General features: G+C 39.0%; 1 pseudogene; it reads right to left on the reverse strand.

Moving 5' to 3' along the window:
* Positions 1–20,520: 20,520 nt before the first annotated feature.
* LOC107779094 (flavanone 3-dioxygenase 3-like) lies at positions 20,521–26,287 on the reverse strand (annotated as a pseudogene).
* Positions 26,288–27,921: the final 1,634 nt, after the last annotated feature.

Consider the following 27,921-nt stretch of genomic DNA (forward strand, 5'->3'; position numbering starts at 1 on the left):
TATTGACAAGCTCGGGTGCATCTTAGGGAATATGTACCCTCTTTACGGATGGTGCTTCGAACGTGAAAGGGTCCGGACTCGGCATCATTCTAAAACCACCCACAGGCAACGTGGTTAGGCAATCTATTAGAACTGTGAAACTGGCAAACAACGGGGTCGTATATGAGGCCATGATTGCAGGTTTGGAACTAGCCAAAAGCTTGGGAACAGAGGTGATCGAAGCCAAATGCGACTCCCTCCTCGTAGTGAATCAGGTTTACGGAACCTTCGAAGTTAGAGAAGAGCGAATGCAAAGATACCTAGATAAGTTACAAGTAACTTTGCATAGATTTAAGGAATGGACTTAGTAACATGTGCCTCGAGATCAGAATAGTGAAGCCGATGCCCTCGCAAACTTAGGGTCATCGGTCGAGGACATCGAGCTCAATTTAGGGGCCGTCGTGCAACTCATGAGGTCGGTAGTCGAAGAAGGTCACGCTGAGATAAACTCCACAAGCTTGACCTGGGATTAGAGAAATAAATACATAGAGTATTTGAAGACTGGAAAGTTTCCCTCAGATCCAAAAGAATCGAGGGACCTCCGCACGAAGGTAGCATGATTCACCTTGTCCGAAGACGGAACCTTGTTAAAAAGAATGTTCGATGGTCTACTAGCGATATGTTTGGGACCGGGTGATACCGAGTATGTTCTGAGGGAAGTTCATGAGGGCACTTGCAGAAATCATTCTGGTGCCGAATCATTGATTCAAAAAGTAATTAGAGCCGGCTATTACTGGATCGACATGGAAAAAGATGCAAAAGAGTTTGTTCGAAAATGTGACTAGTTCCAAAGACATGCACCGATGATTCACCAACCCGGGGAGCTACTCTATTCATGAAGTGGGGAATGGACATCATTGGCCCCCTTCCATGGGTCCCAGGTAAAGCTCAATTTATTTTATTTATGACTGACTATTTTTTTAAGTGGGTTGAAGCACAGGCCTTCGATAAAGTTAGGTGGAAGGAAGTCATCGACTTCATTTGGGACCACATCATATGTCGGTTCGGAATGCCATCCGAAATTATGTGCGACAACGGGAAACAGTTCATCGGTAGCAAAGTAATCAAATTTCTCAAAGATCACAAAATCAAAAGAATCCTATCAACACCTTATCATCCTAGTAGGAACGGGCAAGCTGAATCGACCAACAAAACCATCATCCAAAATCTTAAGAAGAGGCTAGCCGACGCCAAGGGAAAGTGGAAGGAAATTCTGCCCGAGGTTCTTTGGGCATACCGCACAACCTCGAAATCCAGTACCGGGGCTACCCCATTCTCGTTGGTTTATGGTGTCGAAACTCTAATACCGGTCGAAGTCGGAGAGCCGAGTGTCAGGTTCTTATATGCAACAAATGAATCAAATGATGAGGCCATGAATACGAGCCTAGAATTATTGGATGAAAGGCGTGAAGCAGCCCTCCTCCGACTGGCCGCCCAAAAAAAAGGATCGAGAGATACTACAATCGAAGAGACAATCTTTGATATTTTAATATTGGGGACTTAGTTCTAAGGAAAGTCATCCTCAACACCCAAAATCCGAACGAAGGAAAATTAGGTCCAAATTGGGAAGGACCGTACCAGGTCCTCAAGGTCACTGGGAAAGGATCCTATAAACTCGGAATGCTGAACGGGGAACAACTACCGAGCAATTGGAATATAACTCACCGAAAACGATACTACTGCTAAGGTGCGACCCTTTTTCGTTTCCTTTTATTTTTTGACTAACACTTGCAGGTGATCGACAAGATGCAGCACGAAGTCTTTAGGTCTGAAAGCACGCGTTGCACTCTTTTTTTCTTATACCGATTTTTTCCCAAATGGGTTTTCCGGTGAGGTTTTTAATGAGGCAACAATGGATCGTGCTAACTTAGAATCAAAGGAAAGTTCAAGGAAATTACTTAAGTGGAAATTTTTCTAAAATATTTGGGACAAAAACCTAAGATGTTTTTGGACGACAGTCTCAAAGGAATGTTCATAACCGGTTCTAAAGGCTACCCTCGGCAAACTATATTTTGAATTACTTACTTTGGGAGAAAGTTCCCGGTGACACCGAACCCAAAACGCCTCAAAACAAAATAATGTAAAGGTAGGGTTTGTCCAAACTTACACAACCTAAGTTATTTTATGCTAAGACATTTCGACCTTTATGAACACAAGCAATAAAATAAAGGAAACGTAAAGCCTTATATATATAAAAATAATCTTTTTACAAAGGTAGATCGGCCTAATACAAAAATTTACAACGGCCAAAACGGCCTAAAAAAAGATACAAAAGAAAACTAAACATAAAGGCCTAAGTAGTCTGGTCTTCATCGGAGGTAGCATCTCCATCCTCGGGATCTTCCCGGTCATCGGACTCGCTTAAGCTCTCGGAGTCTTCCTCAGGAAAGGCCAGCTTCGGGGCCCTGGTTTCCTCCGCTTTGGCATTCTCGATTTCTGCCACAATATCGAAGCCCTGAGCATGAACCCCCTCGAGTGCTTCCCTTCGAGCTTGCCATTTTTCATGATCCACCATGCTCTTGGCCTTCGCTTGGATGGCCTCGATGTCGACCTTATATTGGGCCACTTTAGCATCAGCTTTGGTGTTGGCCATGGCCACCTCAGATTTAGCCGCCTTGAGTTTATTGGCCAAGTTTGCCTTATCAGAGATAGCCGAGTCCAGTTGGGACTGAAGCTCCTCGATTTTCTTGACCTGCACCGAGGCCTTCTCTCTTGCATCCCGGAGCTGGGACTCGGCCGACTCCAACTCTGCTTGGACGGCCTTCTTTTTCGAGGCTAAGATGTCCATATTCTTCTTGAACTCTTCATCCTCGGCTCATATTGTATCTATTTGTTTCTAAAGATCCCCGATCTGTTCGAGCCTCTGCCGGACCTGCAGAATCGGATCGTTAGTCATTATCTCCAATTCGTCTTCACTATCATGAAGCACTCAGAATACCTGCTCGTCCATCTCGGCATGCTCATCCCGAGCCGTTACTAAATCTGCCTTAAGCTTCTCACTGAGAAACTTGTAGGTGTCACTTTTCTCAGTGAGGTCCCGAACCTCAGCCTCGCGCTCCTCCCGGATTTGGAGGAAAGCCTCGTGATGCAACACCAAAGCCTGCAAATAAGGAAGAAGATGTTAGAATTACCTACAACTCCAAGTTTAAAAGATATAATGGAGTGACCCTCGAAGTTACCTGATTCAGAGCATGTTGGGCCTCATTAAACAGGCAAGCGGCTCCCACCGCATTCATCATATCTTGGTCTTCCTCGGTCACCAATTATCTAAGGTAGCTAGCAATCCCCATAGGGGGAGAGAAGACCCAAGCATCCTCCGGAACAGAAAGCACTATATTCCGCCTGCGGTCGGGGTTAACACTTGGGGCCGGGAATCGGTCCACCAGTTTTGGGCTCGATGGAGACCCATTAGCGCCCGATGACGATGCTTTCTTTGGCACCAGTAAGTCACCAAGCCCGGTGAAATCCTCCAAAGCAGCAAACTCAACCCTGTCCAAGAAGCCATGGATATCAACCGCCCCCTGAGGACCCTCGCAAGAGCGATCTTCCAACAAATTGGCCTCACGGATCGTGGCGTCCGAAATCTGAGGGGATCCGGAAATATCGATCACCCCGAGCTCGTCCCTCTGAACATCTTCCTTTGCTCGGGAAGCCTCACCCCCGGTCTCTCTCTCGACCATCTCAGCTTGGGATCCTTCTAGTTTAGGAACTTTGGCCGAAGCTCCCTCATCAGCCCCCTCCGATTCGGAGGGATTTTGTATGGTGACACCGGCCCGCACGCGGGTCACCAGTTTGGAACTAATTTCCTCTTCTTCTTCTTCTTCGGACTCATCCCTTAATCGGAGGATCGAGTCCGAAAGCATAGCACCGTTGTCCTTCCTAGGCTTGCGAGACCTCCTTGCAGGTCTTTTCTTTTTCGAGCCCAGGGAACTCGAAGCCCCTTTTATTTTTTTCTCTTTGGCGTGCTTCAGAGCAGGTGGTGGGGAAGGACTTCTTCTTTATCAGATGGGGGCCTCATTGCTACATCCTTTCCAAGGCCTACAAAGGAAATGTATGCACTTATCTTCGAGATCTAGGTTTATTTGGGTCTCACGAGTCATAAGCAAGTCTAGTAGAGATTTACGGATCAGTACGGAGATGTATGCACTTATCTTCGAGAGGCTACAAGGCATTTAGGAGTACTTCTCTTCTTGATACCTCGTCGTGCTATTTGACTCCATTGAAACTTATGCCTTAATTTACTTCCAACTCAATCTTATGCGACGTGGAGCACTGGTTATCAATTGGGCATCAAGGAGTTGTAATGGTACTGCAGATGTGGTGCAGGATGTTTCTCCCTGCGTATTCGATTTTGCTATTGTCATCACCTCGCGGAGGGATGTTCTGTCATTTCGGCACAATATTAGTGTTGCCTATGGTTTCACTGCTACGTACATTGTATTATGATGTTCATGAGTAGTTATAGTGCATTGTTGGTATAAATGGTAGGGTGCTTATTTGTGTGTCGCAGCAATGAGTGACTCTAAAGAAGGATTATTCGGTCCATGGTTTGGAGGCTCGACATTTAATTCTAGCGGAGGAGAGGCAATTGGACTATGGATGTTCAGGCCTCGCTTGACGGAGTATCGATACTGGATATTTTCGGATGTGGTGGAATTCTCCTTTGTGATGTGGTGTCGTCATCCTTGTTGGAACGCATTAAGGTTCCTCGGTGTTATGGTCTTCTTTGATTTGCCTTCGGGGCAGGGTGTTGTGAAATGGTGCTTGAGAAGCTGTTGTCATAGATGGTGGTATATGTTGGCTTCAGAGTCTAATCGGCGCTCCTAATATTGATAGATCGGGGGAGATGATATTTATTGAGTCTCAGAGTTGGTGGCAGATTACCCGTTTGGGTGCTACAAAGATGAATTTTGATTTGAGGCAGTATCTTGGCAGCAAGGGTGGAGGAAGGACATGGTGGGAGGTGTATCGCGGTGGTTGAATTGCTAGCAGGTCAAGTATGAAAAGCAGAGGTCGAGAAGTTGCTTAAAGGAGATTGTTTAATCGAAGTGGGAGTGGCAGGGTAGCGTATGAATTCTGTGGTATGATAGCCACATGCCTTGAGAAAAGTTTGGAGCGATTTGGTAAATCACGGTGGACAGTGACTAAGTCTATAAATTTCATTTGGGATAGTGGCTATTGTAATGAGGAAGATTGAGTATGACAAAGAGGTTTGCTTGAAAGGAAGAGGGGTGTGAAAGCTTGATTATCATTTGTTTTTGGATGCAACATGACTTCGAGTTTGGAACATATGGTTGGACTTTCAGTTGATGCTAATGGGGGATGAACAAACTCTTACAGCTGGCGGGAGAGCATGGACTCTGGAGGGTTTTCTGATTTCGTGGTAGTTGTACCCTGGGCAACGTTTTTGGAAAATGTCGGTATGGAATTCCACAGGTGGGCTATCTCCTGTGAGCAGGTTAGCGGTTGCGCAATTTTGATGAAGTTCCTACGAAGATTTCTACTTACCACCCAACAGTAGGTCGAATGAGTGATTGTGACTGATAATGCAGAATGTTCATGAAAAGATTAACAAGATATTACGAGGAATTTGGCCGGTTATCGGTGCGAGATCACGGTAATTGAGAAGGAGGAATCATTGTGGGTTCTAAATTTATGTGATTGTAGCTTAAAGCTAAGTGGGGGATCCCACCATCTACGATTGGATCGCATGGTGGTCTGTTTGTGCGGTTTCTGATAATCGGTGCATTGGTGGATTATTTATGACTAAGAAAAGGTAACACCAGGGGTAACTCGAGTAAAGAACTTGATGAATGTGTGCTATATTTTGCCATATCAATTCATGTGCAGGTTATGGGAAGACTCAGAATTTATGCTTCTTGTGGATGTGATGTACAAGGAAAAGAATTCATCCAGTTGCTTCTTTGGGAGTGTTCACGAGCTAACAAAGCATTGGAGTTGGATTATATTCGGGACCAGATCAGAGTGGGTGACTCTCAACAATGGTTCTAGTAGCTTCAAGAATTAAAGTGCAGTGTCTAAGGATTTTGGGTCCGTTGTATGGTTAAGTATCGAGTTTTTGCAGTGGATTATGAAAGGGACTTGGAGTGTTTCTATGTTAGCACCGGGGGTCTGCGGTGCGATATTAGAGGGATGGAAGAAAACAACTTCGGATTCGTAGAGGATCTTTCAGAATGGGTGTACCAGTTGGAGATGCTATTGTGTGCATAAGGAGGGTATGAGATTGCTCACGGGTATCGAGATGATGTGGTCTCGTGAATTGGGTCACTCGAGATAAATATTGTTGGGTTTCGTTATGTTTTGAATGGAACTATTATTATTTCTAAGGCAAGTCAAAAGTAAATTGGAAGAAGTGGGGTCGGTTAGTAATGGTTTGAATTAACATGATTGTGTCAATGATCAGTTCCTTCGTCGTGTTAAGTTATACAGGTGGTTTGTGGTTATACGTATGGGCTTGACAACCACCATAATTTTCTTGATTTGGGAGGTATTCGATTCCTATGGCCTTGTTGTATAAATGGATCCTGGAAGAGTTATGGCATTTTAGACCATGACTTGAGGTTCGTATTTTTTGCGGTCGTGAGAATTCAGTTGCGTGTTGCAATGGTTCCTCTTAAATGAGTTAAGTGAAAGGTTTCTAGCAATGAAGTATTTATTCTACTAGTAGTTCAAGGGTTATGATGAATTCTTGTACTCCCGCGTAGCGACATGATAGGTGCAAAGAACGGCATGGGAATTGGAAGTTGAGGATCAAGGTTGCAGCCCGGTCTAGATAAGAATGTCATGGGAAAAAGGCTTATGTGGTGCATGGTGTGATTTCAGCATAGGTGCATGATCATGTTTTGGTATAGTGTGTAGTGATTGATGAGGTGTTCGTATGTTAAAATCGGGTCTCGTGGAGAATTTCGGATGTTGGAATTTGGTTCTAAGACTTGTTAGCTAAGGTTGTAGGGAGGATCTTCAGTCTTGCTCAAGATAATGCGCTCACATGGGTTGTGGTGGCACGGGTAGGTCCATGAGGTGTTGAACAGTGATTTTGGACAACTCCAGAATAGTTCTTGGCACGTTCGAGAATGAACGTATGTTTAAGTGAGGGAGAATGTAACGACCCGACCGGTCGTTTTGAGCTCTAGCATAGTTTTTGGTGGTTTGAGGCCTTGAGTAGCTTCACTTAAGGTATTATGACTTGTACATGTAGTTGGAATTAAATTTTGGGAAGTTGGGAGATGATTTGGAAAGAAAATTCTAAATTCAGAAGCTTTAAGTTGGAAGAGTTGACCAGGGTTTGACTTTTGAGTAAATGACCTCGGAATCAGGATAAGAAGGTTCCAATAGGTTCGTATAATGATTTCAGACTTGGGCGTATGTTTGGGTTGAGTATTGGTTGATCCTGGAGCATTTCAGTGCTTAATATGGAAAGTTGGTATTTTGAAGGTTTTAGAATTTCCTAAGTTTGGTTTAAAGTGGAATTTGGTGTTATCGACGTTCGTTTGGGGTTCCAAGCATTAGAATAGGTTCGCATCATGATTCATGACTTGCACATAAAATTTGGCGCCATTCCGGAATATTTACGTGTGATTCGGATGTGTTTAGCAAAAGATGAAGGTTCTAAAGTTAAGAGAGTTTAAGAAATTGAGTTTGATCTTTAATTCTTGGTTTCGATGTTGTAATTTGTGTTCCGAGTCTTCGGATAAGTTTACAAAGGGTATATAAACTTGTTAGAATGATTGAACGGGGTTCCTCGGGCCTCGGGTGAGTTTTGGGGTGGTTCCGGACCACCTTTAGGCCTTTGGGAACTGTTGATAACTAGTGTCGAGGGTGTGAAATGCGATGGCGGAGGTTTGGGCCGCGATCGCAAAGTGCTGTTCTAGGGCTTGTGAATCGCGATCGCGGAAGGAAAGTCGCGATCGCGTAGAAGTAATTTCTGTTGTCAGTGGTGTGACTTCGGAAGATTATATCTTGCAATCTATAAGAAATTTAGAGATGATCTAAAAGTAAGAGTTGTATACCTTTGAATATAGTTTTCATAAAATCAAACCATTTATAATTTGGAATTTTGTACAAAATGTTATGGCTATTATACTGAAGGGTGTCTGTGAAGAAGAAAACACAAATTGTACATTGCGATAGCGGGATTTTGGCCGCGATCGCGATGAAGGAAATGTTGCTGGAACTTTTGTTAAACGTGATCGCGTGGCTTATGACTGCAATCACGAAGAAGAAGGCATGGCAGGTGTATTAAACATCTAATTTCGTGATTTTGAGCTCATTTCTTCACTTTTAAGTTCTTGGAGCACATGTGGGATGATTTGGGGTTATTCTTGAAGATCATTTTCACCATATATAATAAGGTAAGTTATTCCTACTTGTTTCGAGTTAAATACATGGGTTATATATGGAGTTTAACATGGAATTTGATAGAAATTGTGGAATTTTTGGAAGAAAACCTAGAAATGGTATTTTTGGATTTTGACCACGAAATTAGACATGAAATTGGGAATAAATTATATAATTGAGTTCGTGGTGCTATGGGTAATGTTTATCTTCGAAAGGTTTTGGAATCCGGGCACGTGAGCCCATGTGTTGACTTTGTTGACTTTTCGAGTGGAGTTGAGAATTGTTATAAATTGATTAATTAAGAGTTTTGGGGTATATTTTGATTGGTTTGCACGTTGTTTGACTAGTTTCGGATCGATGGGCATCGGTTTGAGGTTTTAAAGAGGCATTCGAGCCGATTATCAGATTTTGAAGCGAGGCAAGTCTCCTGTCTAACCTTGTGAGGGGGAAACTACCACCTAGCTGATGTAATTATTATGTGCTACTAGTTTTGAGTGCTACGTACGCATGAGGTGACGAGAGTCCGTACGTAGCTAAAGCATGTTTATGTCCGAGTAGACTTAGGACTTTATCATGTAATATTTGAATTATTTTAACTCATTTTTGCTAGCTTAGTTAAGTGAATTTATGATTGAAATTGATTTAGGAATATATATTAGTTGTTGGCAAAATATTTGATAAACTATAAAGGGTATATCCACTTTATGCTCATGTACTTATATTGTAAGCACGTGACTCGTAATTCGATAAGTTCCTTCCTTTCTTGTGCATTGGGCCGAACGCCTCGGCAGTATATTGAGATGAATCTCTGGTTCGTGTCGGTCGACCCTCGGCAGTGTACACACCACTCTAGATCGATCCGTATGACCTCGGCATAATCGTGCGTTAGATCGCTAGCAGTTCGAATATTCGCGAGACTTTTCCTTCTACTGATGCCTGGCATTTTATTTGGTATTCCTTATCCATTTGATACTTGCACTTGATATAACTGAGCTATTAAGATAGAATACGAGATTGAGAAATTTATATCTTTAAAAGAAATTTTGGAAGATTATATAAATTATAGTCTTACCCCATTATTACTGTTGTGCTTCATATCCATTTATGATTTATCATACTGCTTTATTGGACCTCTAGTAAGTGTCGATGTCGACCCCTCGTCACTACTTATCTGGGGTCGATGGGCATCGGTTTGCACGTTGTTTGACTAGTTTCGGATCGATGGGCATCGGTTTGAGGTTTTAAAGAGGCATTCGAGCCGATTATCAGATTTTGAAGCGAGGCAAGTCTCCTGTCTAACCTTGTGAGGGGGAAACTACCACCTAGCTGATGTAATTATTATGTGCTACTAGTTTTGAGTGCTACGTACGCATGAGGTGACGAGAGTCCGTACGTAGCTAAAGCATGTTTATGTCCGAGTAGACTTAGGACTTTATCATGTAATATTTGAATTATTTTAACTCATTTTTAATAGCTTAGTTAAGTGAATTTATGATTGAAATTGATTTAGGAATATATATTAGTTGTTGGCAAAATATTTGATAAACTATAAAGGGTATATCCACTTTATGCTCATGTACTTATATTGTAAGCACGTGACTCGTAATTCGATAAGTTCCTTCCTTTCTTGTGCATTGGGCCGAACGCCTCGGCAGTATATTGAGATGAATCTCTGGTTCGTGTCGGTCGACCCTCGGCAGTGTACACACCACTCTAGATCGATCCGTATGACCTCGGCATAATCGTGCGTTAGATCGCTAGCAGTTCGAATATTCGCGAGACTTTTCCTTCTACTGATGCCTGGCATTTTATTTGGTATTCCTTATCCATTTGATACTTGCACTTGATATAACTGAGCTATTAAGATAGAATACGAGATTGAGAAATTTATATCTTTAAAAGAAATTTTGGAAGATTATATAAATTATAGTCTTACCCCATTATTACTGTTGTGCTTCATATCCATTTATGATTTATCATACTGCTTTATTGGACCTCTAGTAAGTGTCGATGTCGACCCCTCGTCACTACTTATCTGGGGTCGATGGGCATCGGTTTGCACGTTGTTTGACTAGTTTCGGATCGATGGGCATCGGTTTGAGGTTTTAAAGAGGCATTCGAGCCGATTATCAGATTTTGAAGCGAGGCAAGTCTCCTGTCTAACCTTGTGAGGGGGAAACTACCACCTAGCTGATGTAATTATTATGTGCTACTAGTTTTGAGTGCTACGTACGCATGAGGCGACGAGAGTCCGTACGTAGCTAAAGCATGTTTATGTCCGAGTAGACTTAGGACTTTATCATGTAATATTTGAATTATTTTAACTCATTTTTGCTAGCTTAGTTAAGTGAATTTATGATTGAAATTGATTTAGGAATATATATTAGTTGTTGGCAAAATATTTGATAAACTATAAAGGGTATATCCACTTTATGCTCATGTACTTATATTGTAAGCACGTGACTCATAATTCGATAAGTTCCTTCCTTTCTTGTGCATTGGGCCGAACGCCTCGGCAGTATATTGAGATGAATCTCTGGTTCGTGTCGGTCGACCCTCGGCAGTGTACACACCACTCTAGATCGATCCGTATGACCTCGGCATAATCGTGCGTTAGATCGCTAGCAGTTCGAATATTCGCGAGACTTTTCCTTCTACTGATGCCTGGCATTTTATTTGGTATTCCTTATCCATTTGATACTTGCACTTGATATAACTGAGCTATTAAGATAGAATACGAGATTGAGAAATTTATATCTTTAAAAGAAATTTTGGAAGATTATATAAATTATAGTCTTACCCCATTATTACTGTTGTGCTTCATATCCATTTATGATTTATCATACTGCTTTATTGGACCTCTAGTAAGTGTCGATGTCGACCCCTCGTCACTACTTATCTGGGGTCGATGGGCATCGGGGTACACGTTGATTTACGTACTCATGCTACACTTCTGCACTAAAGGTGTAGGATCTAACAGGTTCATTTGGTGGTCATCTTGACGCATAGGCGTAGTTACTGAGGAGACTTTTGGTGAGCTGCATTCCAAATAACGTATCACAGCCCACAGATACTATTTACTCTATCCTGTCTTATTTATATTTCGGACATATGTTGTATTATTATTGTACTCTTTAGTATATGATCATGCACTTGTGACACCGGGTTTTGGGGATACTCTAGTGGTTGTTATGGTTCGACTTAATATTGTCATCTTTTATTTTATATCTTACTAATATTTTAAGTATTCATGATTTTTAAACGCATTGAATCATTTACTTAATAACTCTTATGAATTTAAAAATAATAAAATGAATAATTTAGCTCATAGTTCACCGTTGGCTTGCCTAACAGCGACGTTGGCTTGCCTAACAGTGACGTTGGCTGCCATCACGATCTATAATGGGTTTTGGGTCGTAACAGTCCTGGTGCCTTATGTGGTTTAAAGGAGAAGACTGCATTCCTGATCTCATGATTCCTTAGAGGATTATCAAGGATTGAGAGATCTATTGTATGAAAACTCTTATTGTCCCTTTTGATAATCGACCTGTTAGTTATAACATGGGAGGTAGTAAAAATATTTGTGAAGTAATTTGTTGCATGGTTCATTAAAGAAATTTGATCATCAATCTAATTCCTAGTGTCATCTTTGAAGAAAACTATATTGTTCTTCCTTTGGTTGCCTTAATGTGAAATTTTTTTGTGTTTACGTCAACATCGTTAAGCTAAGTTACCCTAGATCTTAATTTATAATAATCTTCTTCCAAACTAAGGAAGTTTCTTGTAGCATAATTTGGGGAGTTTTGGATTCCATTGAGTCCAGCTAAAATTTTCCTCTTATTATTAAAAATATTGCCAAAAGTCTTCTTCTTCCATTCTAAAACTTCATTTTCGAAGAAGTTTGTGCCACTTAATAGGTCCCTATTTCCCCAACTGTTTGTGACAATGTTAGCAAAATCAGGGTGAGAGCACCAAAATGTTTCTTGTCACGACCCAAAATCCAACTAGTCGTGATGGCACCTAACCTAACCTGATAGGTAAGTCAATTAACAACTATCAAATTCCAATGAAATTTATAAAACAAATAAATAAAAGAAATTATCTAAATCTTATACATTTTTCAAGGACTGGCAGTACAAATCATGAGCTTCTAATATTAGAATATACAAAGCTGGTATGAAATAAATACATCTGTTCGAAATGTACATAAACAAAGTTTTATGAATCTAAAGCTACCATGAACAAGAGGTAGCTTCAACCGGAACACAGGTACCTCTTCAAATCCAGCTCCCGTCGAACAAAGCAATATCAACATCCAACATCTGCACGCAAGGTGCAGAAGTGTAGTATGAGTACAACCGACCCCATGTACTCAATAAGTAATAAACCTAACCTTAGGTTGAAAGTAGTAACGAGCTGGAACAAAGATCGGGTCCAACACCAATAGCCAACAACACTTGATAACAACGTAAAGCAAGTAATAAAAGAAATAACTCAGAGATAAAATGTTCAGCTTAATCATGGTTCCCGAAAATAGTTCCGCCTTTCAAGTATATCAGTGAAAACCCAAGTCATTTACCGAAATTGCCAAAAATATAGGTAAGTTTGAAAACAGTAATTTTCCCAAAAATCCTCTCAACAATAAATTTTTTATTTTCTTTCCAGATAGCCAATGTAAAATGCATCCCTATGCCCATATGCCAACATGTGTGAGAAGTCATGAATGATGCGATACCATACATCATGAGTAAAATACATTTCTATGCCTGTATATCATGTGTGCATGTCAATGCAATGTATCTCAGAGATAAACTCATGCACTCATACTCTCAGAGTACTCAATCTCACTGGCTCACACTTTCCACTCATCATGCTCAATCACTCAGTACTGTATATGGCTAATCTGGCCCAGGGAAGATCCATCCCGGAATGTATACATCAACTGATCATCAGTCACTTAGTACTGAGTAGGGCCAATCCAGCCCTTGGGGAAGATCCATCCCCAGGTATAAAGGCTTTGGACAAGATCCATGTCTAGGGAAGATCCATCCCTCAGTATAAATGCTTCAGACAAGATTCATGTCCAGGGAAGATCCATCCCTCAATATAAATGCTTCGGACAAGATCCATGTCATAAAAATTGCATGGGGCGCCCTATTTGGTCGCCCCCTTTTAACTTATACCCGTTTTATTTTTTCGTTTGCATCCGTACCCATTCTTTTGTTAAAAGCATTTTAAAAAGATAATTTTGCCCCTTTTTAATAAAAGACTATTGACAAACTGCAGGACAAAAACATAAGCATGTTTAGGCTGAAGTTTTAGCAAATAAACTAAAAAACTTCAGCTTGTTTAGACTGAAGTTTCAGAAAAAACTCAGGACAAAACTGTAGACTACATTACAAAACTTCAGCATGTTTTGGTATGAAGTTTTAGCAAATGAACTAAATAGCTTCAGCATGCATTAGCAAAAACTCTTTAGAAAATTACATACTGCAAGACAAAAACTTAAGCATGTTTAGTCTGAAGTTTTAGCAAATGAACTAAAAAACTTCAGCATGTTTAGTCTGAAGTTTTAGCAAATGAACTAAATAACTTCAGCATGTTTTGTCTGAAGTTTTAGCAAATGAACTAAAATTACATACTACAAGACAAAAACTTAAGCATGTTTAGTCTGAAGTTTTAGCAAATGAACTACATAACTTAAGCATGTTTAGTCTGAAGTTTTAGCAAATGAACTAAATAACTTGAGCATGTTTAGTCTGAAATTTTAGCAAATGAACCAAATAACTTAAGCATGTTTAGTCTGAAGTTTTAGCAAATGAACTAAATAACTTAAGCATGTTTAGTCTGAAGTTTTAGCAAATGAACTAAATAACTTGAGCATGTTTAGTCTGAAGTTTTAGCAAATGAACCAAATAACTTAAGCATATTTAGTCTGAAGTTTTAGCAAATGAAATAAATAACTTCAGCATGTTTAGTCTGAAGTTTTAGCAAATGAACTAAATAACTTCAGCATGTTTAGACTGAAGTTTCGGATAAAATTCATGACAAACTGTAGACTGTATGATAAATAACTCTAGCATGCACTAGCATGAAGTTTTAGCTTCAACATGAAATAACTTTATGCTACATTAGCATGAAGTTTTAGCTTCAAGGTGAAATAACTTCATGCAAGTGTGATTCTGAAGATGAATCTCGACACGTTTCTGATTTTTTTATAAAGTTGCTGAGAGGAGAGGATGCAATCGTTTTATATCTTTTGTCAGGGGTGTAATTGTCATATTATAATGGATTTTTTGTGAGATGGCTACCAAATCAATAATTTTAAAAAATAGTGTACAGGTTAAAAGGTGGTACAAATATAGGGTACGGCTGCAAATCCCCCATCCATGTCCAAGGAAGATCCATCCCTCAATATAAATGCTTCGGACAAGATCCATGTCCAAGAAAGATCCATCCCTCAATATAAATCAACCGCGCTCACTGGGGGTGTGTACAGACTCAAGAGGGGCTCCTTCAGCCCAAGTGCTATCATAAATTAGTATAACTGCTGCGGAGTGCAGCCCGATCCCATAATGTCACTCATAATCAGGCCCTTGGCCTCACTCAGTCATCAATCTCTCCAGTCTCTCTCTCACGGGCTCACAATGTCATAAAACTAGCCCGAAAATGATGATATAATGTATCAATATATAGCAACAGAGACTGAGATATGATATGCATATGAATGCGTATGACTGAGTATGTAATGCAATGAAAAAAGATAGCTCAACAGCAAAAATGACCTCAGTGGGTCCCAACAGGATATGCATGTAGCCTAGACATGGTTTCTAACATGGATCACAGCTCAATAGCTCAAGAATGTAGTAACTTCATGGTTACAAGTAAGATCAGGTAACTACACAGTACCACAGAATAACAGAGCTACAATTCACACGGTGCAGGCTCACACGCCCGTCACCTAGCATGTACGTCACCTCAACATCGACCACATAACACGTAATTCAGGGTTTTATACCCTCAGCACCAAGTTTAGAAAAGTTACTTACCTCAAACAAGCTAATTCCAACACCGAGCAAGCTAAGCAATGCTCCAAAATGCCATCCCGCGCGTTTCAACCTCCGAACGGCTCGAAACTAACCAAAAACAACTCAAATACACCAAACAATGCTAAAGGAACCAATCCCAATCGACAAAGGTCAAATCTTGAATCCAAAGCCCAAAATCGGCCAAAACGTCCAACCCGGGCCTACGCCTCGGAACTCGACAAAACACATAAAATCCGACAACCCACTCAGTTACGAGTCCAACCATAATAGTTTCACTCAAATCCGACTCCAAATCGGTGTTCAAAACTCGAAAATTCATTTTATGAAACTTTAGGCTAAACCCCCCCCCCCCTCCCCAATTTCTCTTTTGGAACTCTCAATCAAATGCCGAAAATGAATATAGATTCATGATATAAAATAAAAAATGAGTAGAGAACGCTTACCCCAGTCCACATGATGAAAATTGCTTCAAGAATTGCCTAAATCCGAGCTCCATAGCTCCCAAAATTAAGAAAGAACCAAAACCCTCGATAATATAGCTTCTGCCCAGTGATTCTGCATTTGCGGACAATTTGTCGCATCTGCGACCACCGCTTTTGCGGTAAAACTTTACTTCTGTGAAAACAGCCTGACCCAACAATCCCTCACACCTGCGGTTTTTAAGTCGCTTCTGCAATTGCGCTTCTGCGCACTTGAACCGCATATGCGTCCAAGCACCCGCACCTGCAATCCTTACGCCCAGCTCCCCTTCACGCTTCTGCGATGAGACTGCCGCTTTTGCGGCTCTGCACCTGCGCCTAACACTTTGCAGGTGTAGTAACACCAGAACTAGAAATATTCAGCAATGCAACATGAAATGAAAATGATCTGAACCTTATCTGAAACGCACCTGAGCCATCCGGGACCCCGTCCAAATATACCGACAAGTCCCATAACATAACACGGACCCACTCGAGGCCTCAAAACACACATAACAACGTTGAAACGACGAATCATACCTCAATTCAAAATTAATGAACTTTGAAACTTCAAACTTCACAACCGATGCCGAAACCTATCAAATCACGTCCGATTGACCTCAAATTTTGTACACACATCCCAAATAAGATAAAGAAGCTATTCCAATTCCCGGAACCAAGATTCAGATCCGATATTAAAAACTCCACTCCCGGTCAAACTTTTCAAAAATTCAATTTTTGTCATTTCAAGCCAAATTCAACTACGGATCTTCGAATCACAATCCGAACGTGCTCCTATGTCCAAAATCATCCAACAGAGCTAACAGAACTATCAAAACCCCAATCTGAGGTCAACTACTAAAAAGTCAAACTTGGCAATCTCTTCCAATTCAAAGCTTTCTAGTTGAGAATCCTTCTTCCAACCCAATTCCGAATAACCTGAAAACTAAAACCGTCGATTCACATACATCATACAGAGCTACTCATGCCCGTAAACTGCCGAGCGAAATGCAAATGCTCAAAATGACCAGTCGGGTCGTTATATTTTTATTCTAAAGGGTCTGTCTTGATTGATGCATATTTTTGTTGTTAAGGTTGATTAGAATAGGGTTATGATCCGAATGCGTTTTTGGAAGGTGAGTTATGTTTACATTTGGAAAATCTTTTAGCCACTCCACATTTGAGTATACCCTATCTAATCTTTTCATGATTAGTCCATTTCTCTTTCTACCGTGATTAGACCAAGTGTATTTGCATCCCTTGAAGCCTAAATTTACTAGGTTACAATAGTTCAAGCAGTTAATTAGTGAATTGGTCCGTCTTTGATTAATTTGTCTACCACCAAATTTATCTCTAGAGTCAATAATTTTATTAAAATCACCCCTACAATCCAAGGACCTTTATAATAGTTAGTAATGTTTTTCAAGTTGTCCCATAAAATATTTCTATCTAATATGTCATTACTAGCATATATATCACTAAAACTCCAAGTAAAATTGGGCTTTACCTTGATCATGGCATGAATTTTCTGTCCCCTTCTAGTGAAATTATTGACGGTTACCATGTCATGGTTCCATAATATAACTAATCCACCAGGCTTGGCCAACAACTGGGACTTCAATCATCTCAGTGAAGTCAAAAACCTCCAGAATAGGCGTGTGGTTTGTCATTTTAGTCTCCAAAAGAGCAACTAGACATGGCCTATGGGTATCCATGAGCTCTCTAAAATTCCTCCTAAAGCTATCATTATTAGCACCTTTTACATTCCAGATTATAAAATTATTTGGTTGGTTCATCATTGGATGATTATTTTGGTTGTTGTTCAGTGGCATTCCCATGTTTCTCCTTAGAGATGGCACCAATATCACTACATTCTTCCCCACTGTAGGGTCCTGTGGAGGTCTTATATCCAGAGATCACTTGAAGGGTGTCACTGGACAGATGAAGATAGATTTCATGTCTAGCCTCTCCTTGAATATTAATATTTTCACCTCGCTTAGGCTTGAAAAGGCCACTGATGGCTCCCCCGGGTGTGGCATGATGTCCTCCTCCTCCTATTCCTCCTGGATTCCTTCTTGGTTTTGCATGTTTGGTGAGGGAGCCTGTTCTTCCATTGGAGCTGGCTGTGGTGCCATCGGATGGTTCTCCATGTGTTGCGCAGTCCATTGCATGAATATCATCAATGTTAATTCTTCTGGTGCAAAGAATGGGAGGTTTAGTGGAGCATTTTATGGAATTCGTTAGTTGGAGCTGCTTGGTATATTCCACATGTGTTGCATGGTGTGGACTATATTTTGGTTCATTGAAGGTGTAAGAGGTTGGAGGGTATTATTCATCCACATTTGATTTATATAGTTGTTCATTGCAAGATTCATTCCTTCTGAGATTAGTTGTGCACAATAGTGTATGTTGTGGATTATCATAATGGATTCTTGGCCATTGATCTCTAGATTGAATGAGATTGCATAACCCATCAGACCCAGCTCCACCCACGATTGAGGTTGGTAGTTTTGTGGATTTGGTGGTTGGGCATAAATCACTGGGTTTGATGGGAAGTGAGGGGGAAGAGGTGGAAGGTTGTTCATATTTTGCTGACGAGGGAAGCGGTAGAGTTGGATGAGCATGTATCTCTGCTTTAATGTTAGCGGTACTCTTGGTATTTTAGTGGTCTTCTTTCTTTATACTAGAGTTGTTCTATAGGGCTAGGAGAAGTGGTAATGATGGGTTCTATTTGCATGGAATTTGAGAGAGTTGGCCTAAGGTTTTTATCCAAATCTGGCATGGATATCATCTCCGCCACTTGTCTTTTAATGTCTTCCATGTGTTCAATAGTTACTTGGTTGAGAGGGGAGTGTTTTGCATGTTGATTGTTATTGGTTAAGCCTATGGTAATAGTGTTATCATTGTTGATAGGGTAATTGATATATTCTTAGTGTATCCAGTTGGTAGTTAAATAATTATTAATGTTCTTTTTATTGTTAAGCGGGGGATTAGTATTACCAGAGTAACATGCATTTGTTGCCAAGTTATTGCCACTTGTAATGTTATAGCTTATTGGTTCATGCATGTGTTTAGTGATTTTGTTGTTTTTATTATCTTTTTTTTTTTCAAAACAATGTGCTCTTCTTGTAGCATTGCAAAGCTGTTTATTTGATCGTTTTGTGGTTTATCAAAATATATTTGGTAATTTTTTGGTCTGTTAACGGGCATTAAAAGGGGGTGGGGAGTTTTTTAGAATCATTGTTGGTATCTCCAAGATGTTGTTTGTTAACATATTTCAAGTGTTGAGTATTAAGGTGCTTACCAGTAGAAGCATCATAAATGTGTACATTAATACCTGGCACCATTGATGTGCTTGCAATATTATTGGAGTTCTTGGACATTCTAAACTTGCTTTTTTTGGGAAAGAAATTGTCTGCCACTCTTGAGATCCTTCTTGCACGGGTTGACATAGCTGTAAAAGCTTTTGCTCTCCCCTTTGTTGAATTGGTTGACTAGAGTAGGGACAATTATGGCACGTATTCCCTAACCTTCCGCAAGTTTTGCAAAGAATAATTTTCCCTTCGTATAGAATAGCTTGCTTGTGAGGTCCAACGAGTACATGAGTTTGTACTGGCTGCTCCAATGGCAGGTTTACGTACAGTCTTGAGTATCTTTCCCTTAATGTGGCTGATGTGCACGCGTCTACTTTAAGTAGTTCCCCAATACTGTTCCCAATTTTTGCAAGGATAATTCCATCGTAGAATTCTATGGGGAGTTGGGGTAGCTTTACCTATACTACATTGTAACTTTGTTGAGCTTTCTTAGCAACTAAATTTGGGACCCATTTTTGTACCGATAAGAAGAAGTCGTTAATAAAACAAGGTCCATTTTGTAGCACCTTAATCATGTGTTCTTCTTTTGCAAACTTGAAAGTATAGTAATCTTCTCCAAGATCTATTAATGAAAAATTCTCATTAGGCTTCCACAGGTCTTGTTTTTTTGTTTAAGATAGTGGTGCATTAGGCGCTTCCCCATAAGCTTTATAATGACTGAATATTTTCATGGGTTGTAGATGCGTTACCTGTCGATATCCGTTAATATTATTTGTCTCAATTTTTTTGTCAATTCCCCTGCTAACATTGCACCTGGCTCCGATGATTGAATCTCCATTGGAATTGTTGAAGTCTCTTTCGATGAGTGTGTATTTATAGTAAAGACTTCATCTTTCAGTATCTTTGTAGATGATACGGGTGAAGCTAGGTTTGTTTTTATGTCAGGAGGCTTTGGTAGGATTTGGGTTTGGTTTCCTGATCGGTTGTCTAGTGAGAAGTCGCTCATTCTCTCTCTGAGAAAGCAGTTCCAATAAGACTATCTCTGTTTGTACTTGTTTATTTTGTCATCTATATCCTAACACACACACACACACACACATAGACAGAAAAATAAAAAAAAGACCATTTATTGCTCTGAAAAAGAAGTTACAACAGTGTCACGAGCAAACAAAAGAGGTAACACATATAGATTTACCATCCCAAAAAGTAGACACTGGAAAAAGAGATTAATAAAACAAACAAAATCCTCAAACGAAAGATCTAAAGGACCAGTGATTAAAGTTTATTATTTTTGTAGTTCATCGTAATAACAAGCCAACAACAAACATGAATTAACTAGTTTTTCTTGAGTGTCATGAGAAAACTCTTCCCTTGTCCAATGTCATTTTCAGATAGAAAACTGAGAAAATCAGAGAAGCTGCTTTCTTTATAACCTTTTGGATGCTCTTCATCTATTAGCTCTTTAGCTGTGTCAATTTTCTCATCCATTCCCAAGCTATGCAAGCTAGCAATAGAAGTCTTCTCAGAGTTAAGTGTAACCCTATGTACCACACTTTAATACAAACCATTGCTTAGTACTTCTAAATGGTTATCCACATGGACTTAAAGGGTACCATATATTTGTGGAACTACTCTCCATTCTTCATCTTCAGAATCCAATATTTCAAGGCCTAATGAGCTCTGAAGGACAACTGTTAGGATACTGTACTCTGAATGTGGTGGCAAACCTAATGCAAGGCTTGGTTGGGGACATGTAGGATAAAAATTCACTGCCATCACATTCACCCCTTCCTTAAATTTGCTACTTAGATATATTGGACCAAGTCCTAGTCCTTCAGCGATGAGATCAATGATGTTCAGGAATAATTTTTATTCTTCCTCTGCATATTTGCCCATCTTCTCCCTGAAATTCAATATTCAAAGTAAACGTTCATATAGAGTTGTTATCCATGACAACACATATACATTATATCAATGCAATTTTACTGCTCATGACATGTTATTCATTTATTTTTCAGGTAGATATATCAGACTTGATCTATATAGTCAATTGCCTATTGTTATAGGTCAAATTAACTTGATACTGTAAATTTATTTCTATAATACAAACGCATTCTAAAGAAAATATTTGTTAGAAAAATATTTATTGTTATACTAAACACATGCGCCCATGAAATACACTCACTATAAGGTTAAAATTAGGGCTGCCCATACTTTGGTAAATACCAAATTACGTATCGAAATCGAAAATTTTAAAATTTCAGTATCAATAATTTGATATTTGGTACGGTATTCGGTATGTTTGTCAAAAAAAGTTTAGTATTCAGTATTTATAAAAATAATACCAAATACTGTAATATCTAATTACAGTATTTAGTATTTGATCATATTTGATGTTGTTATTTTGTGGCTTGAATTATTTTCTTATATTTTTAGAAAACCCATAATCCCTATAGGTTTAGAAAAACCCATTGTCCTAATAGATTTGGGAAAGGAAAAGCTATTATCCTTGTCAAATTGGGAAACCTTTCTCTTATAGGTTTGGGACTATTTGGGATCAATATATAGGGGTTGTAGTTGGAGATTTTATAGATTATATTGTGCTTTTCTTCTCATTCATAGTGGAAAACTCTCTCTGCTTCTGCCCCGAGTATTAGGCTTAGCCGAACCTCGTTAAATCCTTGTATTGATTTTTCTTCTCTATTTATTTTGTGTGTGATTGTGTGCTAGTTAACCCACGATCTTCCGCAATAATTGGTATCAGAGTAAGGTTCGTGTTTCTACATATAATCTAGGGTTAATATGTCTTCATTATCTTTAATAAAGTACAAAGTAGAGAAATTTGATGGGGGTTCTAGTTTCAGTCTATAGAAGATTATGATGAAATCGTCCCTGGTGTTACAAGGGTTATGGAAGGTAATTGATGGGAATTTTTTTGAAGAGATGAAAGAGACAGAGAAGGCAGACCTGAAGGAGAGGGCTTTGAGTGCGATCTTCATGAGTGTTACAGATAGCGTTCTTCGGGAAATTGCTGAAGAAATTTCTGCAGCAATGGCATGGAAGAAGCTGGAAGATTTGTATTCTAAGAAATCACTGACAAACCGCCTCTACCTGAAAAAGAGGTTATACAATCTCCATATGAATGAAGGCATACCTGTTAAAACTCACCTTGATGAGTTTAATTTAATTACAATGGACCTGAAGAACGTGGATATCAAAATTAAGAGTGAGGATTAGGCCTTGATTGTGTTATGTTCTTTACCACCGTCATATGATACTTTTGCTGATACACTGCTATATAAGAAAGACAACATTTCACTGGAAGATGTTAGTAATGCACTTAAATCTAAAGAGTTGAAAAAGAGCTTTCCAGACAGCAGAACTGAGGGTGAGGGTCTAGTGAGTAGAGGAAGAACACAACAAAAGGACTTTAAAAGGAAAAGGTCAACTGCCAGATCGAAGTCTAGAGCAAGGAAGCAGAACTGTTATGAGTGCAGGGAGCAAGGTCACTACAAGGGAGATTGTCTCGTGCTAAAAGAGAAAAGAGGGAAGCAAAAAATAGATAATTCAGCAAATGTTGTTGACACTGGCAATAATTCTGAAGATAGTGATTATGCAGGGGAAGTCTGTGCTGTGAGTTCTAGTCATGGGCAGAATTCCTGTGTTCTTGATTCTGGTGCTACTTTCCACATGTGTCCACACAAGAATTGGTTTGCAACTTACAAGCAGATTAGTGGGACTATCTACATGGGAGATAATAATTCATTACCAGTAGAGGGGATTGGTAATATCAGATTGAGAATATTCAATGGAATTATCATAAACATCGAGTGTTGGCATGTTCCTCGGATAAAGAGAAATTTGATTTCTCTTTCGACTTTGGATGATCAAGGGTATAAGTTTCATTCCGAGAATGGAATACTTAAAGTGTGTAAAGGCTCCATGGTACTCATGAAAGGTAAACTGCATTCTAAATTGTATCATCTTCAGGGTAGTGTAGTTGAAGGGGAAGTTGTTGTAGCTTCTTGGAAAAATGATCTGAATCAGTCTCAATTGTGGCACTTGCGACTTGGGCATATAAGTGATAAAGGATTGTCTTTGTTGAGTAAGCAGAATTTGCTGAATGGGTACAAAAATTAAGTTTTGATTTTTTGTGAGCATTGTGTGTTTGGTAAACAGACAAGAGTAAAGTTCAGCAAGAAGTCCGAGCATAAGACTAGAGACAAGTTAGAATATATACATTCAGACTTGTGGGGCATAGAGGGCATAATGAGATACCGCACTTGTGTCGGAACACCACAATAAAATGGTGTTTCAATAGAGAGGGCAAAGTGAGACACCGCACTTGTGTCGGAATACCGCAATAAAATGGTGTTGTAGAACGTATGAACAGAATGCTTTATGATAGGGTACGAAGCATGCTTTCATACTCATGTGTTAGCAAGGATTTTTGGGCTGAAACAATCAATACAACTTGCTATTTGGTCAAAAAATCTCCATCTACAGCTATTGAGTTCAAAACTCCTTTTGATGTATGGTCATGTTTGCCTGTTGAATATTTAAATTTAAGGATATTTGGTTGTCCTGCTTATGCTCGTGTGAGGGATGGAAAACATGAGCCGAGGGAAAAGAAGTACATATTTCTAGGGTATGCAACTGGAGTGAAAGGTTATAGGTTATGGTGCACAGATCAAAAGACTCCAGGGCTAATTATCAATAGAGATGTAACATTCAATGAATCTGCCTTACTGGACAGTTAGAGGGAGAATGCAATAGCAGAAACAGTTCGTGGTGTCAGTGACCGCGTAGAGCTAGAAATTGAATCTCCACTAGCTCAACCTAGTAGTTCTAAAGTAGAGGAAGTGGAGGAGGTGCAAAATATTGATCATGATGATAATGTTGATACACCTGCGCGACAACAACAATATAGCATTGCAACAGGCAGAGAGAAGAGAGTGATCAACCGACCGCAAAGGTTTGCAAATGTAGTTGATGAAAATCTTCTTGGATATACAAATCTGGTGGGATTTGCTTTGGTAGTTGCAAATACCGGTTATGACTTTGAGTGTTATAGCTATCCAGAAGCTATTTCGAGTACAGAACCAAATCGACGGATTAGTGCTATGGCTAAAGAGATTGAGTCTCTTAATAAGTTTAGGCGTTGCCTAGACTTGGTTGTTGTGTGCGACAATGGGTAGAGCCCTCGCAGGGGCTGATGGCAAGGTAGAGAGATATTGTTCTTGTTGATGAAGAGAATTCAAGCCAAGGGGAAGATTTGTTATTTTGTGGCTTGAATTATTTCTTTGTATTTTTAGGAAACCCATAATCCCTATAGGTTTTGGAAAACTCATTGTCCTTGTCTAATTGGGAAACCTTTCTCTTATAGGTTTGAGTCTATTTGGGATCTATATATAGGGGTTGTAGTTGGGGATTCTATAGATTGTATTGTGCTTTTTTTTTCTCATTCATAGTGAAAAACTCTTTCCGCTTCTACCCCGAGAATTAGGCTTAGCCGAACCTTATTAAATCCTTGTGATTGTATGCTAGTTAACCCACGATCTTCCATGTTTGATTGTTATGGCTTCGAAAATGTGGTTTTATTCATATTTGATGTTGATTGTTATCTTTCAGTCTTATAATAAAGGTTCAGACACTATTTGATCTAGTAGAATATTCAAGTCACCAGTCAAACAAATTCATGCAGTATTGTCTTTTTTCGTTGAATTGATTTTAGTCTCAGTCAAACAACCGTGATAACGATTTACCGTATCATAAATTATCGAAATCGAATTAACAAATATAGAACTATACCGAATTAATTTGGTATGGTAATGATATTGTATTTTAAAAAACCGAATACAAAATTTTTTAAAATTGTACCATAGCGTACCATGAGCCGCCACGGATAATATAGTGGATAATTTAATTTTTACGCTATAAGATCATTGAAAAAATAATTACAAGCAATTGTCTATAAAAAGTAAAAATAGTAACTTAAAAAATAAAGTTGTTTACCTACTACAAGTGGTTTAAAAACACTGCCTATAAAATTTTACTCTATCAGGTGTATATAAGAGTTTAAATTCAAATAAAAATTCATAATATGCAGCTAATAGCAATCATGTTCTATTTATAGTCAAGAAATAAACAAGGTACGTACCTATAGTCAAGCGGATTTTGAGGCCACTGTTGAATCCATTCATTTAAAGGATTTGCATAGTGCTTGAGGAAGACCCTCCAGAACTGAACCTTGGCTTCACCGTCCCTCAAGCTTGTGCCATATCGGACTGGTTTGAACACGTCATTCGACATAAATATCTCTTTCTCTTCAGTAGGCAGGTCAAAAAAACCAAAGGCGGCTGAAAGTGCTGCATCCATTATATCCTGGGATATTCCATGGTTGATTACCTTTAAATGAGGAAAAAAGAACATATATTAATAAAATAAGTTGTAAATTTGGAACAAACAAGATAGGTTTAATTTATTTTTTTTCTTCTCCCATACTAAAATTAGAAAATGGTATATTCAATTGTTTAGGCCATGCATGCTGCGATTTACGTAAGGATAGTATCATAACCTTCATTCCTCCAACCTTCCTCCTCGCCAACCAACCAAGAGAGGAAAAAATAGGGAGAACAAATGAATAATAATATGCCAGTTAGGGTACTATTTTTTAGTTTGTCTGTTTAAAATATACATTTAAGTTATATATACTGATACAATTAACTTTTATACTAGTACTATAATTTAATATGTTATAACAAATTACCTAACCATTTATTTTTTAGTTACTATAATGACAACAATTTCAAGTTGTTTTAACAACACTGCTTACTTGAAAAAGACCATTGTGGCGGCAAGCCTTTGCAATATCTTTGATGATTTTTGATCTCCCGGAATCATCATTTAACCCAAACAAATCAACCAAAGGGACTCTAGCAACCTCTGGATTCAAACTTGGCCTCTGCAACGATGACACCATGTAACATTTGGGAACATGTGACATCCCCTTCTCTTGTGGAGTTTTCCCTATAGGAAATGAGCTAGAGCTTTCATTTTTACCAACCATCTCAATAACTAGAAGCAAAGTGGGAATTATGCTAAAGTTTTAAACTGAAAGCTGGGGAAAATAGAATGGATTATGAAGACAAAGAGTACAAGTCTCCTGGCTAGCTATTTATACTATTCGATCTGATCATTATGTTGAAGACAAATAATATCTTTTCTGTTTGAAATAACAAAACATATGCCACTAGCCAAGAATTTTTAGTCCCCTGGGCATGACAGTGAACAAGTTGCATTGTTCCTTATTTAAAGCTTTGGCTCAGGGGTCTGGTCCAAGTTCATCTGCAACAAGACAAGATTAGCCTTTTTGGTATTCAATGTATAACAAAAAGGCTGCTACATATTTAATTTTAAAGAGACTTGTTATGTAAAAAAAGTGTAATACATGCTGTCATCCTCGAGACTTTGAGAACTTGGCAAGCGACTTGTGGATGTAGAAGAAAATGATTAGTGGCTTTCTTTAATAAACAAGAAGACAAAGTTTAGCTTTTTGAGCAACCGTATTTGCCTCGTGTAATAACAGCGTTGGATTCTAGATAGATCCACGCGTATTTTTGCGATGTTACAATAATTTCTGCCATGGTTTTTGTCCTGAATAGCGAGTCCCTGGAAACGGCTTTTCAAGAAGAAAAAAGGGGTGGTTGAAGCATTGCATTTGGATGACAATGAATGAAGATACGAAGAATATGGAAGTTATCTAATGATTTTCTACTCTTTGCAGTGCATGTTTGATATCTAATTAGATTTACTCCCTATAATATTAGATTAAAACAATGAGCACCACATCACAACTCAAATTCATGAAGTTATCACCTCAAAACTTTGGACAAGAATCATGAGATATTTTTAGGTATATATATCTAGTGAGAGATTTTATTGAAGTGCAGAGAGAGATAGGTTACAAGATATGATTAAGTTGATGCTAAATTTCTATTGAAAGGGCTAATTTCTATGTGATGAGTAGATCCATCTTTTTAATGTAATGGACATCTTGTATTATTATTTTTTTAACTTCAAATATGCATGTGGTAATTATGTTGAATATAGTCATTTTGATGTGCTTGACATGATAAAAGGTGTGGTTGGTGGTGGTAGGGTTGAAAGGGAAGCTGTTGAAAATGGATTTGAATGAAAAATGACATCTATACCTAGTTTCGTATTGTCTTGCCTTTGCAGCACGACGTGAGAGGTCAGGTTTACCTTAGAAGAGGAACTGCGATCGCAGCCAAATGTGGAATCGATCTCAGGCAGATTATTTTTAGAATTCTAAGGGCTAGTACCTTAAAGTTTGTTAGAAAAATAATGGGATGAAATAATCTGGCCTTAAGAAATTTATGTTTCCTCCTTTGTTACTGCAGGTATGTAACGATCCGACTTGTCATTTTAAGAATTTACGCCCCGTTCAGCGACTTAAGGTCCCGAAAAACTTCGTAATATGTATTATGACTCGCGGGTGTGGTCGAGTTGGATTTTTCGAAAGATTTAAAATTTAATTGAAAGAGAAATTTTTCATTTTGAAGCTTAAATGGAAAACGTTGACCAGAAGTTGTCTTTTGAGCAAATGACCTTAGAATAGAATTTTGATGATGTCAATATCTTCGTATGGTGATTTTGGAATTCGGTGTATGTCCGAATTCG

This window comes from Nicotiana tabacum, chromosome 13 (genome assembly GCF_000715075.1).
Source record: "Nicotiana tabacum cultivar K326 chromosome 13, ASM71507v2, whole genome shotgun sequence".
Classification (NCBI taxonomy): domain Eukaryota; kingdom Viridiplantae; phylum Streptophyta; class Magnoliopsida; order Solanales; family Solanaceae; genus Nicotiana; species Nicotiana tabacum.